Source organism: Eriocheir sinensis, chromosome 27 (assembly GCF_024679095.1).
Source record: "Eriocheir sinensis breed Jianghai 21 chromosome 27, ASM2467909v1, whole genome shotgun sequence".
NCBI classification, from domain to species: domain Eukaryota; kingdom Metazoa; phylum Arthropoda; class Malacostraca; order Decapoda; family Varunidae; genus Eriocheir; species Eriocheir sinensis.
Window position 1 is genome coordinate 17,234,643 of NC_066535.1, and position 19,219 is coordinate 17,253,861.

A 19,219-nucleotide genomic window follows, 5' to 3' on the forward strand; every position below is an offset into this window, starting at 1 on the left:
CAACGCGAAGTGTGATCAGCGTAAATTCCCTGCAAGTATTGTCTGAACACGAAGCCGCGTGAGAAGTGGCAGGTGTTGCCGGGGCCGCCTGGTGCTCGAGCCCTTTACTTTTCCCTCTTTCCTTCAGCGTAGTTCCAGCTCTTAAAAAGCTTTAGTGAGCTGGTCGTTGGGCGAATATACTGTTTTTTTAAGATGAGTCGGAAATTGTTGTTGAAGACAGAGCGAGCCGGTAATCCCGCAGACCGCAGTGTACAAAGTGGTGCAGCAGCGGCGGTAAAGCACTGCTGCTGCCCTCCGCGCGGCGCCTTAACCTCGGATCAAAGGCCAAGGGGCGCCGACCCTCCTGGCCATGGAGCCCTGTAATCCAGGAAGATCAGTGGTCCAGGTGACTACTGTTTTCTTTGCTCCTGAATAGTTAGGCTTCTCGGCGTGCCCTTGTTTTGCGCCAAGACATCACCGCCTTTATATCGTAGTCCTCGGTAGTATAGTGGTTAGTATCCCCGCCTGTCACGCGGGAGACCGGGGTTCGATTCCCCGCCGGGGAGGATAAATATTTTTTTCTTTAATAAGGTAGGTAACCTACATGTGCAACAGTAGGTTCGAATCCCAACAGAAGAGGTGGGAAAATATTTTATTTGTATAAAGCAAAATAGATGGAATATCACAATATTGAGAGTGGAAGCGATCTGATTTTCACTACAGCGTCAATTTGGATCTTGTTACAAAGTTATTTTTTTTACTTCGAGGCAATTCATTATATTGTTTCAAAAAAGAATGTGAGTAAAATATATATTGAAATCGAGGCTTCCCGGAACTCCCGGCCTTGTTTATACGATTGTTAAAGCAAAACCTAATATCAAAGTTTAATTCTACGTGTCAAACACATGAAAGAACAAAATGGGGAACACGGTAGTGCATGTTAAGCAACGGATAAAATATAAATTGTTAAATTCAAGATGCAAACAAAAGTTGAATTGTCGAGGATCAGTCGTCCGATGCCAAGGGTCAAATGCCAGGGGCCTGCCCTGCCAAATCGGCGGTGACTTGCGCTTTGACAGAGACGCCGGTTGAGCGTCATGCATATTCACAGGTATTCATAATGTTGTGTGTATGCATAGCTGTCGCTGCCTGAAACAGTTGTAAATTTTCATTACTCATACAAGTAACAAAGGTTCTCCCAAAGGCAATGGTCGTCACATGTCGTGCACAGATGCATCACGTCTTGTGGGTCATGTGTCTGGTGTCTGTTAATGTTAAGTTAAGCACTGAGCGAGATAATATTTGAAAACCGAAAAAATAATATTACGAAAATAATAGAGTAGAAAATAATATTGAAGTGGAAACCGAGGAAAAAAAAATCAAAGCGAATACCAAGAAAACCTCGATCCCACAATGGACCCCGCCGCGCCCCGGGCCTGACTAACACGTCATCGAGATAGCTTGGCAACATAGCTGCGCCGTGGCTCACTCCGCGGCCTGTTGTTCTTACCGTCAAGTTACTCCCTCAAGTGAAGGAAAATAACCCATAGTGGTGATGTTGTAACCTGATCCTGTGTTTACTATTAAGATTTGAAATTATTAAGATACATTTATTTTGCCAATGGAATATAAATAAAATTGTGTGTGTATATGTGTGTGTGTGTGTGTATGTGTGTGAAAGAGAGAGAGAGAGAGAGAGAGAGAGAGAGAGAGAGAGAGAATTTTCTTATTTTTCCCAAACTTCCTGGACCTGGACGGCTGTATTAGCTCTCAAAGGTTACCTCTTGATGACATAATTAGCCTGCCACACCCACCTGGACTAATCTCGGGGTAATTACCATGTAAATTGGAGGTTCTCTTTCAGTGGGATCACGTAAATGGCCTTGGGTGGTTAACTGCTAATAGACGGAGAGTAAGCAAACACAGACGGGCAGCTAGACGGACGGACAGGCAGAGACAGGAGCAGACAGGTGGACAGGTCGATACGCCCCAAAAAGACAGACAGACAGACCAGCCGACAGACAGACCGACCGACAGATAGACAGACAGACAGACAGACATATAAACGAACAGACAGGCATGCTTGACAGACTTAGACATAACAGACAGATAGAAAATAGATAGACAGACGAGGCACCCACATGAGGACCTCGTAATCGTTCAGCGTGCGATAGTTTGATTGCCTCCATTATCATATGATTAGGATCGCAGCGTTAGTGATGTCTGTGATAACCGCAATCAAGTGAAAACTATTATGCAGGTATATAAAACAGAAGACACTCCGCATGATTACTGCAAAAAAGAAAATGATCTGAATCGTGGTGACACACACACATAAGAACATAAGAACATAAGGAGTCTGCAAGAGGCCGGTAGACCTATTCAAGGCAGCTCCTGGAAACCTATACAAGGCAGCTCCTGGACGTGGTAGATTGAATATTCGCGAAATGGTACAGGAGCGCAAACCACAACACAGCAACACACTCACAACACCATAGAGACACACGTCAAAATTGTATTGAATCAGGACCTCAGGGCAATACACCATTCACTCATTCATCATATCATTCACACCCAATCTGCCGCAACATAAAACTCAACTATATATGAGTCCCCTAATAACATAGTGTACCAAGCGTCTTTCTATTTGTGGCGCTTGGTACTCTATGTTACTAAGTGCCCCATATAAGAACGTACGAACACAAGAACATTAGCAGTCAGAAAAGAGCCCCGTCATTCTAAACTATCATGGTAACACAAACAAACCATTTACCTTGTATATTATCCTCTCCCCTTGGCGCTCCTACACACACACACACATATATATACACTCACACACAACGTATATTTCACAGTATAATACAAACCCACTCAATATCATGAATCCAAGACCACCTCACGCCACGCACTCTTCAACACTTTACTCCACACAACAACACCGCTCAACATCACCGAGGAAAGGGAAGGAGGAGGAGAAGGAGCGTCAACAAAAGCACCCTCAACACCCTCGCGTGCGTGTCTCTGATGCTGATTAAAGTCTCATTAATAAGCAAATTGTCCTGTCAAGGGTGATCGTGCGAAGATATCTCACTTTTTTCTTCCTCTCTCTCTCCCCTCATTTTCTCTCACCCTCGGCACCCTCCTTTACATTTCGACCCTTCCCCCTCCTCCTCCTCCTCCTCCTCTTCCTTTCTCTGTGGGTCGTTGGGGCAGAAAATTAGATTCATTCACCTCACACACATGTCAACAAGCACGCCACTGCGGCTCGGGAGGGTCCGCGCCCCCCACACAGGTGCTAATCAGACCCGGCCCTCACCTGCTCCTTGATCCCCCAGATGTGCGTCTTAATGAAAGCCAGGAGAGAAAAGGACGCAATAAAGCAGGTGACAGGTTGAATTTTCTGATTTTTTTCTGATTTTTTTTTTTTTTTTTTTTTTTTAGATGGTGTTAATTTCCTCACGCTGGATTAATGAGACTTTGATGAGTGTGATGTTCTTGTATGTCTGTCTCACTTACGGACTCACTTAATGAACGCCAGGAAAGGAAATAATGAAACAAAGCAGAATATGACAGATTTAGTTTTTCCTTTTTATGATTTTATGTTTACCTTCTTACCCTGGCTTCATGTGGGGTTGTTGAGTGTCCAATTCTCGTCTATTTATCCGTTTTTGTATTTTCTCTTAAATAAACACCAGAAAAGAAAATATATGAGACGGTAATGCGTGGATTCGCTGCATTGGTTTCGTGAGATACTGCTGAGTGTGAAATTATTGCTTGTGTGTCTCTTGTGCTTACTATATTTTCAACGTAAGTTAGGAAAGAAAACTGTGAAATATAGCGGAAGTTGATATATATTTTTTCTTTTTAGGTTACGAATTTCCTCACACTAGTTTCATGAGGCGTTGATGAGTGTGAAATCTTTGTGTATCTCGTTTGCTTCAGATTGTATTATTGTATGTGTTAATGACCTTCTCTTCCTCCTCGCCCTCGTCCTCGTCCTCATAAGCTTGTGTAATGTTGAGGTCAAGATCTTTAAATGCGAATATCTCCCTTGGTTTTTATCGTTCTCCCTCGTCCTCCTCCTCGTCCTCTTCCTTCCCCTCGTCCTCTTCCTTCCCCTCCTCGACATCCTCCTCGTTCTCCTTCCTTCAGCTGTAACAACCGAGCGGCCTTCAGTGGCGTGTGGGTAATCAGGAACTCAAATGGGCTGCTCACGCCAGGGGGGCACGGCGGGGAAGGTTTTTGCCCGGGTATCGGAAGAAGTATTGCTCATGTTTCCCGCGAGAAGCCTTCGTGGGGCCGTGCATGCCGCGGTAAATCAAGGGCAGGGAGGCGTGACTTCCGCGCACCTGGCGAGTAATTGGTGGTGGGTTACCTGGGCGAGTGGCTGGTGGGGTGGTGGCTAAAGAGGCTCACGAATCACGCCACCGACACCCCATGCATGCAGACAGACGCCTCTTTCTGATTCCCCGCCCTCCCTGCCTCCTCTTCCTACCTCTTTCATTTTTATCTTTTATTTTTTACTTCCCACCCTCCAAAAAAATACTTCCTTCCGTTCTTTCTCTCTTCAGACTTTCCCTTCCTCCCTTTTCCTACGTTTCTGTCTTACCCTGTTTTCTCTCCCTTCTCCCTTCTCTCCCTTGCTCATCGAATTCCTTCTCCAAATCTCTTCCTCTTTTCTTCCCCTTACCACTCCTCTCCTTCCTCCTTCCCCAGCCCCTTATATACTCCCTGTCTCCCTTTCGTTCTCCCTCCCTTTCTGCCATACATACACTTCTAGGCCTCCTTTCCCCTTTTTTATTCTACTTCTTCTTCCCACCTACCTCTTCCTTCTCCTTCACACCCTCTCCTCCTTCCCTCTACCAGCCATACGCCCCCAAGACCTCCACCCCATGCTCCCCTTGCACCCCTCCACACCCACACACACTCCACGCGCCTCCTTGTTCCCTGTTCTCTTTATTCTCTAATTTCTCTTCTCCGCGGCCTCTTCCTTCTCCCTCCTGTCGGCGATGTCGTGACTCGAGGGTGTTAAACTTACTCTATACATCAAGCGCCTCTAGTCCCTACCTACTCACCTACCTACCAACCTACCTACCTACCTACCTACCAGCTTACCTACCTTGGCCACACCCCCTGATCACCCTCATCTGTTCCCCCGTCTGGCTGCTACAACGATAGATGGTTGCCTCCTTTTTCTTCTCCTTCTGCTGCTGCTTCTCCTCCTTTCCGTTTTCTTTTTCTTCTTGTCTTCCACCATCTTCTCCTATACTCTCCTCCTCCTTCTTCTTTTTCCTCTTCTTCTTCCCTCTGTGTCTCTTCCCTTCTCTGTTTTTATATATCTCACTCTTTCTGTTCGTCTTTCTTCTTTTTTTCCTCTTCCTCCTCCTCCATCTTCTTGCCCTCCACCAGCATCTGATCCCTGTTTATCCCTTTCATCCTCCCATTTATCACCCACGTATTAATTATCTTCTCTTCTCTTCCTCCTCCTCCTCCTCCTCCTCCTCCTCCTCCTCCTCCTCCTCCTCCTCCTCCTCCCACTCCACCACTCTATACCATTTTCCTCCTCTGCAATTTTCTCTCAGGTGTCTGTTTATCTTGGGCTTCATAGACGGCAATTCCCGCGAGTCTGTCCAAGCATCCTCACTGAAATTGGACACTGATATGATTGAAGGGAATGCGGGCAAAGGCTGTGTGTGTCCCTGCTGCTGCTGCTCCTACTGACGATGGTGCACGGTGGGTTTTGTTGATGTTCCTGCTACTCTTACCGCTCCTGCTTCTGCTGAGGATGGCTTATGAGGGTGGTTGATAGCGGGGATGGTGATGGTGGTGATGGTGAGAGTTGCGGTTGTTGTAATGATGATGATTGTATAATGGTGGTGATGGTGGAGGGTTTTGGTTGGGGAATCGTACCTTGTCAGTGACCAAACCTCCATAGTCGCGGATTAGCGCCCTGAAACCACTAAGTAAAGCCTTTTCTAAATGTTTTGCCAATCACACATAATTATCAGGCTCCCCAACTTATACACACACATTCCCTCCCACTCACACATTCATACATACATACATATACACACGCATACATACATACATCCATACGTACATATAGTCTGTCGCTTCCCTTCCTGTTAGTACATCTTCAGTGGGCTCTTTTGTGACTCGAGCCTCGGGTGGCACTCTGGGTCCGCCTGGGATGTTCTCCGTGGCTGACGTGGCTGCTACCAAGTGCCGATTCCTCTCCCTGCTAACCCCCGTCCCCCCACCACACACACATGTACGTACTCTTTCGCTCTCTCTCTCTCTCTCTCTCTCTCCTCTCAGTTCCTTCCATCAACTCACGCCATCCATCCCTTCATCCTCTCCTCCGTCCTCTCCCATCGACCACTCGCTAGCACACACTCTGCCCTCCTCTCCTATTCTGTCAGAGCTGGACGGTCTTTTTTTCTTTGTGCCCTTTTCATGGACTCCCTCGTTCCTGCACCTCGATCGTCCACCTTTACCCCTGACGCCACGTTGGTCAGTACCTCCAGCAACCGTCACCGCGTCTTAACTGTCATTATTTTTTTTTATCTATTTAGTATAGTTTTCTCGACACACGTCGCTGCTGAACAGGCAAACAGTTTCCTCCCAAGTATGAAGGTTGTCTCCTCTCTGTCTGTAGTCCCTCACTTCTTCGTTATCATCCTCCCGACAGACAGTTTCACGGCTGTTGTCGGTACTCGCTCCTTCGTCAGTAGTGGTAAACATTTAAACAAAGGAAGCGATAGTCTTTGCTCTGCCCTGCTCGGCGGCAACGCACCTCGTCTTGAGTTCTGCTCCCGCTGTCTTCTTGCCGGTCAACTTTTGGGGACAAGAAGCCTCTCCGCGCCAGCTGCTGCTGCTCCACGCCTGCCAAGTTTCCAGGTTTTTGCAAAAAAAAACCCTCTGGAGATTGAAAGTAACTGAGCGGGACTCGTTTAGGTTAACTTTTGCCAAAGGAACAACTAGCGTCTGACAGCGGCAGGAGGGGAGCACGGAGGCTTTACCAAATGCGACTTAAAGTGGAGCCCTGGCTCCCCGGGGGGTCTTCTAGGGCCCCAAGAAGAGTACGTGGTGACGGTGAGGCCCGGCGCGGTATGGCTGGAGGAAGCATTGCGATGCTGAACCTTCAGTGTTACTGATCCGGAATTTTTTTTTATATATATTTATCTAAAAAAATATACACAGATGCTTTTTAGGCTCTTGTTATCCTTTTGATTTTTGTTTCATGTTTTACTTTTTATGTCTTGTTTTTAACAAATAAAGTACATGAATTTGAACTTTTATGAGAGCCGTAACAAATAAATGTAGCTTTTAATAATCCCTAGTGCTAGTCCTTTCGAATCAGGGATCGTATTTTTTTTTATGTGGATATCTGTCAGTTTTTCTCCTTTATTCAATTTTCTCCTTCTATCTGCCTCTGTCAGTGTTTGCCTTTATCTTTACACTCATTTCTCTTTTCTATTATTTTTTTTCTCACCTTCCGTTTATTTGTCTTTCTGTCTGTTTGTTCAATTCTGTCTGTTTGTCTATCCTCCAATCTGCATGTCTGTGTACACCCTTTTCCGTATGAATCTCTCTCTCTCTCTCTCTCTCTCTCTCTCTCTCTCTCTCTCTCTCTCTCTCTCTCTCTCTCTCTCTCTCTCTCTCTCTCTCTCTCTCTCTCTCTCTCTCTCTCTCTCTCTCTCTCTCTCTCTCTCTCTCTCTCTCTCTCTCTCTCTTATTGCCTCCTGCGAGAAACTTTTGCGATAACGAGAAAATAAGTGCCCGGGAATTAATCGAGTTTGGAGGTTGTCAAATAATTAGATTTTCAACGCCAATTTTCAAAGTCGAATGTCGATTATTGAAAGCACGTCGCGCCTCCTTTCCCTTTGTGCCTGTCAGAGCCTTCCCCGTCCCTCGTTTGCTCCATTTACTTCCCTTAGCTACCCAGCACTCGCGTCTCCCAATATTACTAATTTCACGGGTATTCTTTTTCTCGTTGGGGGCTGTGTTAGGTCCTGCGTCTGTCTCTCTGTCTGTTGTATCGCGTTCATATGATTTCCTCTCTCTCTCTCTCTCTCTCTCTCTCTCTCTCTCTCTCTCTCTCTCTCTCTCTCTCTCTCTCTCTCTCTCTCTCTCTCTCTCTCTCTCTCTCTCTCTCTCTCTCTCTCTCTCTCTCTCTCTCTCTCTCTCTCTCTCTCTCTCTCTCTCTCTCTCTCTCTCTCTCTCTCTCTCTCTCTCCGATTTTTATTTTATTTTTATGTCCCTCATTTTCGTCCAATTCAACGTTATCTTTCTTTTTGTCTCCTTTTTTTTCCTTTTCTTTATTTTTTCTTTCCTTGTTGTTCTTCTTTTTGTTCTTCTTCTTGTTCATCTTTTTCTTCTTCTTTTTCTTCTCTTCGATCCTATTTTACGTCTTTGCCTTTTTCCTCCTCCTCCTACTCCTCCTCCTGCTCCTCCTCCTCCTCCTTCTCCGTCCACTCCCCACACTCACCCTTCTCCCCTCCCTTCCTCCCCTCTCCCTTTCCTGTCTCCCACCCTTCCTCCCTCCGTCACCTGCTAAACACTGGGAAGCACAAATTGGCTGCACATCCACAACACCTGAAAGGAACTCGTCGCCACCTCCTCGCCTCCTCCTCGCCGCCCTTCATCACCTGCGTGTTGTAGCGCGGTAATTAAACGCACTAACGAGGTCATCTTGCCCCGTGAAGCGAGTGGCCGCCCCCGTCATCATCATTACAGCGTCGTCAACAGTAATGATATGCATGAGTCGCCTTCTCACCCTACTATACCCCGTCGTCTCCCTCCTCCTCCTCTTCCCCCTTCTCCTCTTCCTCTTCCTCCTCTTCATTCTTTGTCTTGGATGCTCGACGAAGGGGTTTGGGTGCGAGGTTGTCATGGTGTGTTTACTATGGAAGTATGTAATATCTTCTCCTTCTTCCTACTCCTCCTCCTCCTCTTCCTCCTCCTCTTCATTCTTTGGCTTGGATGCTCGACGAAGGGTTTTGGGTATGACGGTGTTTTGGTGCATTTGGTAAGGAAGTATAATTATGATATCCTCTTCTCCTTCCTCCTCTTCTTCCTCTACCTCTTCCTCCTCCTCCTCTTTCTTTGGCTACGAGTGTCCAGGAAATGGTTTGGGTGTGAGGTAGTCTCGGTGTGTTTGCTAAGGCAGTGTATAAATTCATCTGTTTCTCGGCTATACCTTCTAAATAGGGAGTTATAATGCGTTAAAGTGATTCCATTAATGTATGAACCGGGTGTCTTTTTGTTTTGTTTATCCCTTCTCTTGTTTCCTTCAGATTTCCTTCCCTAATTCCTGACTTTCACTCTCCTTGCCATCTTTCCTTTTTCCCTTTTCTCCTCTTCCAGCCTTCCTATTCATATCCTTTCTCCTTGTTCCATTTTTCGTTCCTTCCAGTTCTTTATTTTTCATCCTTTTCTTTCCTTCCCTCCGGTCCTTTTATCGTTTCTTATTTTTTCATACATTCGTTCATTCATTTATGCTTTTATTTCTTCTTTCCTTCCTCCCTTCCTTCTTTATTCCATTCACTACATACTCATTCATTCATGCCTTCATTTATCCTTTTCTTCCTTCCGACATTTCGTATTTCATTAATTTATACTCTCATTTATTAATGTAAACTTTCTTCTACTTTTTATTTCTTATTTAACTGCATTCTTTCCTTCTTTCCTTCCTTCCTTTGCTTCCTTTCTTCGTTCCTCCGTGGCTTCCCTTTCTCAAACAGTCACTCTCCTGCCGCTGAGAGTATCGGCTGCAGGAGATATTGGCCGATAACAATTAATTCCTCCCTGTCTATACTGTCTCCTAAACCAAACATACTCGTAAATTCCCCCGACCGTCGCGAGGCTGGGGAGGGGATGGGGGGGGTGGCTGCAGGGTCGCGTTGGGGTGCGGGCTACGGCGGGGCGGCCCGAGACATGTGGAGCAGACTCAAAGGTTCCCGTGATTGCGTGTTGCTGGAGACGTCATAACACCGCGTTGCTGAAGCTGTGCGGAGCTTTTGCTTGGAGATTTTGCTCCTGGATAACCAACGATGCTTCCCTTGCCTCCTGCCGCTACTTATCCTCCCCTGCCAGCCATAAAGAACGTGGAGGGCCGCGAGGGTGCTGCGGGCGGGGCGCTGCGGCCTGCGGCGAGATAGCTATCTTAGGGGGACACCGAGAACCAATACTGTGTCTCGTAAAGCTCCTGACAGAACCATCTTAAGTGACGCTCTCTCTCTCTCTCTCTCTCTCTCTCTCTCTCTCTCTCTCTCTCTCTCTCGTCGACATTAAGGTCCCATCGTAATATTTGTGTAACCGTATGATATAATTTTTCCTTTCTTTCTCTCACCGGCATTCCTCGCTCCCCTCTCAACTCGTCAATACCTCATTCCTCCCTCACCCCCTTCGCCCCTGCGCCCTTCCTCCCTCACCCCCCTTATCTTCGCCCTTTTCTTTTACATCCCCTCCCTTGTCCATCCCCTTCCTGCTCCCTGATTCCCTCGTGCTCCCGGCAATTAGCTCTCCCAGGCACCCACCCGCGGGAGCTCTGACGTCGTTAACAATTACTCCTGACGCTCGCATGTGAGAGGGAAAAAGAGGATCCCCAAGCGTCACGTAATACCGGGGCCGCTTAGGGTAACAACATCGGGGTCGGGGTCTCCTTCCTCCTCCCTTCCCTTCGGTTGCCTCCCTTACTCCCTGACTCCCCCCCTCCTTCCATCCATCCTTCCTGCCCTCTCTACTTTCTTCCATAGCTTACCCTCCCGTTCCCAATAATTCCCTCCTTCTCTTTCCTTTTCCTGCTGAAGACACAAGGCCGGACGTCACGCTATACGGTAAGGAGTCCCGACCACCACCACCACCCACTGCCCTCCCGCGCTGATATCTCCTCCTCCTCCTCCTCCTCCTCCTCCTCCTCCTCCTTCTCCTCCTCCGTCGACGTGCAACTTTACGATGAGGAGGTTGTAAATTCCGTGAGCAATATTCCTATTTTCACATGAGGTTGCAAGTTTTTTTCTTTCCTTTTTTTTTTTCGCGTCGCCTCGCACTCCATCGCGGACCATTGTTTACGGGATGCTGACACGGCAGGGCGGCACGCATCCCCCCCCCCACCCCACCCCAACCCTTCCACACCCTACCTCCCCCTCCCCCTCTTCCTTCACCCCTACCTCACCCACCTATCACCTCTATCTTACCCTCCCTCATCCGCCATTGCCCTTCTTTTACCCTTCCCTCTTCCTTTCTCGCCCTCCAGCTCTCTCCCTCACCCTCCCTTCACTCTTCTACTCTTCCTCACCCACCAATCACCTCTATCTTACTCTCCCTCATCCGCCATTGCCCTTCTTTTACCCTTCCCTCATCCTTTCTCTCCCTCCAGCTCTCTCTCTCTCCCTCCTTTCACCCTTCTCCTACTTTTCCTCATCCACCAATCGCCTCTATCTTACTATCCCTCATCCGCCACTGCCCTTCTTCACGTCCCTCATCCGTCATCCCTCTCCTTTCCTTCACCCTTATAGTCTTCCTCATTCATCCGTCACCCACCTATTCCTTACTCTATAATCATCATTGCCTCCTTCTTACCCTTCCTCACCGCTCCCTCATTCTTCCTTGTCCCTTCCTCACCCGCCATTATTCTCCCTTTCCCTCCCTCTTTTCTGTTTTTCCCATATATCATCCCCCTTGATCCACCACTCTCCCTCACTTCCCGTCACCTCTCTCCTTTTCCCCCTCATCCACCTTCACCCCTTACTCATCCTCTCCTCTCCATATTGCCCCCTACACAAAAAGTAACCTAACCTAACCTGCACTCCTTTTCTACCCTCTTACTCCGCCCCCAACTCCCCCCCCCCCCCCCTCCGACTCCTATTTTCCAGCCGGCATTTCCTGACTGTCTGTTTTATCTCTTCCTTCTCCGGCACAATCTGATCCTCAAATCTTGCTCCCCTGTCTTCCAGTTTGTTTTTATTTTGCTACAGTTTTTTCTTATATAAATTTCCTTGTCCTCTTAAATCTTTGGTCACTTCCTCAATGACTGCTGCTCTCAACCTTATTGACTCATAATCCTCAAATCTTGTTCCCCTGTCTTCCAGTTTCTTTTCTTTTGCTGCAGTTTTTTTTATATATGTATTTCCTTGTATTCTTAAATCTTTGGTCACTTCCTCAATGACTCTCTACCTTATCGACTCATAATACTCCACCAGTCTGACCCATGACATCCCCACCCCTGTCCTTCCTGCGTCGCTAACTCATCCCCTACTCTCTCAGTCCCCTCACTTCCCCTCCCTCATTCACCCTCCACAATCTCTTCTTTTCACTCGGCACTCCACTACGTCATCCCACACTTCACTCCACAGCCACACACTCCACCACCCAGACCCGTGCCAACCCCATCCATACCACTTGCCACACTAACTCATCCTCTACTCTTTCTCCCCTCCCCCCGGCTCTCACTTCCCCCTACCACCCCCACCCCCAGCTCTCCCTCACACGTTGGCTCTCGCTCTCTATCCCATCTACTTAAAACCATTATCTCCCTGTGACAATTTACCGGTTGACAGGATAATGGAGGTCGAAATAAGGAGACGTAATATATCGCTGTTTATTTTTTACCTCATTAACTTGTTTACTCTTTCTTTTCCCCTGCAGGTAAGGCGCGTCATCGGCGGACCACCACCTTCACTAGCAACGGCGGTGGTGGTGGTGGTGGCGGCCAAGGGAGATTGATCGTTCTGGAGGTCAGTGGAGCGAGTTTTACTGTCTCACAATTAGCAGGATCGAGTGTCGTATATGGTCACGTTATATAGACGGGGTGTGTTATTGATTTACTGGTTGTGTGTGTGTATGTGTGTGTGTGTGCGTGTGTGTCCGTCCCACCTGGTCCTGCACGGGTGACGAGGGGCGGTGGCGGGAGGAGGGAGGTAACTAGGTAGGAGGTTGGGAGGAGGCGGAGGAGGAGGGGGTCAAGTGAGGGACGAGCAAGGTTCACGCCACCTCGGTAAACACTAAAGAAATTGAACCCCCACTGAAGCGTCTCCCCTGGCCCTTCCCTGTCCTCTCTTCCCTCCCTCCCTGCCCTCGCCTGCTCCGTACTCTATTCTTATGTCTCTATTCCTGCTTTCATGCCTTTCCTCTGTCCCTCCCTGCTCATTGACTCTCCTTTCTTCAGTCTGTCTTGCATTTTTCTTCTCTCCCTCCCTGGTCTTTCTGTTTCCATTTTCCTCTCTCTCAGTCTGCCTTCCTCTTTTCCTCCTACTTTCCCTTCCTGCTCTTTCAGTGTCCCTTTTCCCTTTTCTGAGTCTGCCTTTTCCATTTCCTCCTCATATTCTCCTTTCTTTTTCCATTTCCGCTTTCCCTTCCTCTCTCAGTCTGCCTTTTCTCCTTTTCCTCCTCCTTTTTTTCCTTCTTCTCTCCCTCTTTGCTCTCTCCCTTCCCACTTTCCCTCCCTCTCTCAGTCTACCTTCCTCCTTTTCCCCCTCCTTTTCCCCTTTCTTCTCTTCCCTCTTATCGACTCCCACTTTCCCCTCCCATTCGTGTCCTCGCTTCCCTTCCTTCCTTCATTTCTCCGATTTACCTTTCTTCTCTTCCTCCTTCATTCCCTCCTTCCTTCTCTTCTTTGACAACATTCTTAATTAATTGCACGTCGTTTCGCTTCCTAGAAGGCGCCATGAACTTCAATAAACTGCTATCAACTACTGACACGTGTTTACTTCCGCGTGTATGCGATGCGAAGGGCAAGAAGTGTGTCCGTTAGGCTTCCTACTGAGAGGGGTGGAGGAAGGGGTGGGGGGGTTGGTAGAAGATAACTGTATGTTTTTTTCTTCTTGCACCCTCGACACGCTCCGCCGAACAGAGGAACCGTGGCAAACAAGCGTCAAATTTGATACACGAGCAGAACGCGTCGCCCATGATAAGTGTACGCGGGAACTTATGCATTTCGCGGACAACCACAAATTAGTGATAACGGCCGCCAGTACCTCACGTCGCTGATAAGATGACGGAGACAAACACGACGCCGCCGCCTGTATCTGTCTTGTGTCGGGGGGGAGAGAGAGAGAGAGAGAGAGAGAGAGAGAGAGAGAGAGAGAGAGAGCATGGATAAGGGAGTGATTCAAGGTAGTGGTTAAAGTCCAGGTAATTTACAACCACCAGGTGAGTGCGTGTGAGTGCAGTGCTGGGAACGAACTTGTTTGTTTATTTATTTATTTATTTCACAGCAAAGGAGACATAGACGTTGGACGATATACACACATCAATGCACTGTATACGCTGCTCCTTCATAATACAACTAAAGACACCCAAATAGTCATCAAATTCAGTTCCGTAGGTGTCCTAATATACGTCCATCTTGGAAGGCAATCACAGGTGTTGACTCAGCACCGCACAGCACACACCCGCGACGCATCACTGGAAGGCTTAGCTCAGACATTGCGGCGCCGGCTGAAGACTGTAGCCGGAATTCTCAGACGCCTCCGCCTCTACATCAACTATTTCCGAAGGTCGAAAAGAAGATCAGTCGCGTTCTAATGAGTGTTTTTGTAGGTTCACGACGCAAAATAATGGCCAGACTACCAGAGTGGTCATTTAAGTACGTCCGCAAATGCCCCGAACTTCTACGAAAGCCTTGTCAAATGTATGTGCTTGGGGTCCGAAATGTTCAAGAATGTGGCCCTGTTTCTCTCCGCGGCAATAAACGCCTCCCAGCCGAACAGTGACTCGCCGCCCAATATCTCACTCCTCCCGAAGAAGTTGTGTTCTTGGGAAACATATTGGACAGCGTCAAGGCTTATTGGCTCGCCGGCGATACTGATGTCCTCTCCGTGACGCGCTGGCTCTCGGCGCTGATGACACTAAATTAAGAAAGTCACTCACTGATACAAATAAGTTTTTTTTTTTTTTTTCAGTATTTCAGGCAGGTCAAGAAAAAGATTACTCTCCTGTAAACGGAATAAAAAGGATGCTGAAAGAAGGATAAATTTAAGTTAGAGAGGCGTCTTCATACTTAGATTCTGTTGGAGTGAAATCTCGTAACATCTCAGAGGACTTAGGTTTGAAGCAATCCAAATGGACAGTATATTCCTCTGCAACGCCTCCTACCCGTTCCCGTCAGAGTCTTGCGGCGTCTTGATACTCAAATTAGTTTCTATTTGTGCGAAATCCCTTGATATCTCAGAGAAACTGAGTCAGAAGCAATAAAGATGAACAATATGTCATTCTGCAGCGTCTCCTCCTGCGTACCCGTCAGTGTGTGTCAGTAACCCTCGTGTGGTATTGATTTCACGTCGCAGGATCTCGGTAGCACATTGTTGTCGAGACTTTTCCTCTCTCCTATGTTCCTTTCTTTCCTCCCGTCCACTACCTCGGATCACCTCTTTTTCCTCTTCCATTTTTCTCTTCCTTCCTCCCAGTCACATAAATGCATACCCAATCCCTCTTACAATTCCTCCTCCCTCCTTTCCTTTCTTCCTCCCCTCACACATGGCTTGAATATGAGCTTTCCCTCGACCCCTCACCGCACCGTCCGAAGTTCAAGTGGTGATGATCTTGTCAGGTGGTTGTGGTTCACGGGGCCGAGTGTGTGATGTCTCTCTAATTTGGTGCCTTTGATACACTGGATATCTTCATCTACTTTATACTGCTTTGTGTTGCCTGTTTCTGTCCCATTTTGCAGTTTTTGTTCCGTGAGCGTTGCCTCTCGTGATTAGTTGGCATGTATTACGGTGCTGGACAAGGGAGAGCGTGCGTACTAATTCCTGATTGTCATTGGGTCCGTGCATGTATCCAGTCCGTGCAGGGTGGCAGTAATTCTCGCGGTTTCTATAAAAGTACAATACAACGATTATTTAAATTGATTTACTTTTTGATTTTGGATGGAGGTTAACGGCTGTCATCAAGGGTATTGGAATGAGCCGTTATCGTGTGTTCTGCTCCCCGCCCCGTCCACCCACGTCGCCCTCCATAATTGCTTCATAAAGTGGGGCCGCTAATAACGGGTCCCCCGCTAATAATGAGGAGGCCCACTTGCTGATAATTAGCGGCCAGTAATCACGGCAAACCCAGAATTATCAGGGCGGAATTATCAGGGCAGGTACATACAGGTGTGTCTGTTCCCGTAAGGGCTGATTATCGCCGTCTCTCTTGTCATCACGGTTATCTCTCCGGGTAGAAGCCGCGCGGTGAGTCACTCAGCGGCACTTTGAAGCCATGGGACGAAAGCCGAATGGCTACCGCTGTGCCGTGAACTTTGGAGTGTTATTAAGGTCTGAGTGGACAATCTGCCGGAAGCACTAATCAGATTACGATCAGAATGTTTACAAGAGCCATTTCAGTGTAGTTGTTGATGATTACAGAACTGTGAATAGTCATATGAGAATTACATTTAAAGATGAAATAATATTATACGATTTACTGAAAACTGTTTTATGCTTTTCGGCATTATTGATATTTGCTTAAATACAATTACGACTTATAACTCGCCAGTGCACGTTAATGGTATCAATCCAAGTTTGCAATCACTGAGAGAAAGGAGTTTCTTTATAAGTGAAGAAACTGTTCCAAAGGTGCCAGGAAACCACTGACAGGTGTGTAAACCGTTCTGATGTACACGTTCGCCTCTCGCCACACTATCCATCCCGCACCGTCCTCCGCACCGCAGCTGTCACTCACCTCCAGATCACATCTCCGTCAGGCGAGTGTGGCCGCGCGCTGGACCCCCGCGGCCCGGAAGCTCCCCTGCGGCGCGCGTGCGAGGCTCCAGGTGCGCCGCTGCGGGACCCTGACAAGTGACGCAGGAACGCATCTGTCGTGTGTGAGTGTGTGTGTGTGTGTGTGTGTGTGTGTGTGTGCGAGCGTATATATGCATGAGCGTGCGCTGGCGGATTATCGAGCCAAGCAGCGGCGGTGAAGGGTCGCGTTAGCATCAACAGCGCCGTAAAGCACCGAGACGGAGACGCTGATGACGCCCTTAATGAACGCCATCATCATTTGCGTCGTTGCTCGCAATAACGGTCCTTATAGAGGGCCGACACAAGGACGTATTTTTTGCCTTCAGTCACGGTAGTAAATAGCAGCTGCCACCACCCTCCTCCTCCTCCTCCTCCTCCTCCTCCTCCTCCTCCTCCTCCTCCTCCGCCCCCCTCCCCTACAGGTGTCACCCCGCGAGGTGTCCTCAAACATTACCAGCAGCCCATCACCCGCCGGAGGGAAAAAGGTCGTGTCTCGTGTGTGAGAAACGCTGCAAACAGATGCGTGTCCACCTTCACGGACGAGTTTGTTCGGGAGTCATAGATTTTTTGTTTTTGTGCCTGCAAGAGAGAGAGAGAGAGAGAGAGAGAGAGAGAGAGAGAGAGAGAGAGAGAGAGAGAGAGAGAGTGTGTGTGTGTGTGTGTGTGTGTATGTATGTGTGTGTGTGTAGTTAGCGCATGTTGGCCCTTCAACAGCTGACTATTTTCCTTTTCCTTCGTGTTTTTCCTTTCTTTTCCTTCAGTGGCTGTTTGCCGTTCGCTTGATGGTGATTACGACTTCGAGCACAAAAAGTATCGAGCTTGTTAGTTTAGTCATGAAGAATAATAAAGTGCAATAGACATAATCCTCGCAAGCCAGACCGCCTCATTAGTATAACCTCTCGAGTCAATACAACACCCACTCGGCATCTTTTCTGTACGTTTCGGTTCCCTTTTCCCTCAGTTCTCAAGTTTCAGTTACTTGTTTTCACCCTTAGACTTTAATCGCCTTCCTTTGCCAATGTGTTTTTGCTCTCATACCTGATAGTGTGTGTGTGTGTGTGTGTGTGTGTGTGTGTGTGTGTGGGTGGGTGTGTGGGTGTGGGTATGTGTGTGTGTATCGACTGGGTGTTTCCGGGATATATTTGTGTAGGTGAGTGTCACGCGTCACCTGTTGATTCTTCTGAGTACCTTTATTTGCTGTGGGCGGGAAGGGCGTCGGGGCGTCCTCTTGGGCCACAGGTAAACACAGGTGATCCGCGGCGTCACCTGGCGCGGCACGGACAGGGCGAGAGGTGGACAATTTATTTTTCTGGCTTTTTTGTTTGTTTTGTTTATAGTTTGTGGCATTTTATTTTACTGTTTCTTTTTATACGCCTTCACCTTGCTATACATTGTTTTAGTTTGCGCCGTTTTCTCTTCGTCCAATATTGTTTTTCTTTTTCCATCCAAGCTCGGAATGAGGCAATATTTCACATGATTACTAAGTTTTCGTAATTCCTTTCCTGGAGGATGAAAACTTTCAGGAACCAAATAACAAAGAAACACTTTGGAAACATTGGCGGCGCCTCGGGAAGGGTCCGCAGCGGCAGGAAGACTTCGCTAGTGAGTAATGAGCCGCGCCAGTCAGCCATATTGCTCCCCTTCACGCAATCTGCCCCCCGCGGCGTGCTTACCTCCCGCGTTGCCTTCCCCGCATGACTCCCGCAACTCCCCCTCTTCTATCCCCCGCGGTGTGCCTTCCGGGTGCGGACTCAGGCAACAATCAACATTAACGTGGACTGCGCCGTGTATTGCTTGCGGGGGTTGTGTGGTGAGTATGGTTACGGTGTGAGAGGGCTGCAGGCTGCTGGTTGGGGGGGCGTATTTGTGCCGCGTCGAAGTGATGGCCCGCCACTCGTGTCCCCATCCACGGACACCCGCGACCACTGCTGGGGAGCCTGGAATTGTGGGTGCCGAATCAGTATGCTCCGCTGAGGCTCCCGGTAGAGGTTTCGCATCCTCGCACAGTTTGTCGTTGTCTGTGTCTGGCGAAGGACTGTGACTGGATGGGTGGCCGCGTCGCCGCATCGGGAACCGGAAAGAAGAATGTTAACCGGAATTTATGGGGCCAAGAGGTCATGGTCCCCCGCCGGGCCTCACGCGCCGGGCACGCCGCAGAGCATGGCCACCTTCCGGCCCGTCCCGAACTCTTTTTATCTGTTCAACTTTTCCCTTCTTTTTTTCCGTACTCTCCTCTACTTTTCCTTTCCTGTTTATCATGTTGCTTCCACCTCCTGTTGTTGCTGTTGCTATTGCGTTACTGCTGCTACTGTTACTGATTTGTTTTTTCTTCTGTTTCGTCTTTCTTCATATTATTCATATTCATATTGCTATTATTTTTCATGTCATCGAAACAAATATAAACAAATAAAACTATGAGGCAAGTTTAGGTTGGTTGTTGCCTCGACTCTTATGACCGTTCCCTGAGCCGCTGGGTTCCCTAAGAAGACACAGCGCAGTAAAATACAACCATA

General features: G+C 48.1%; 1 non-coding gene across 1 annotated transcript; it reads left to right on the plus strand.

Annotated features, from left to right (window-relative positions):
* The first annotated feature begins 473 nt into the window (after positions 1-473).
* Positions 474-545, plus strand: Trnad-guc (transfer RNA aspartic acid (anticodon GUC)). Its single transcript has one exon. It is a non-coding gene; the product is annotated as a tRNA-Asp (tRNA).
* The last annotated feature ends 18,674 nt before the right edge of the window (positions 546-19,219 follow it).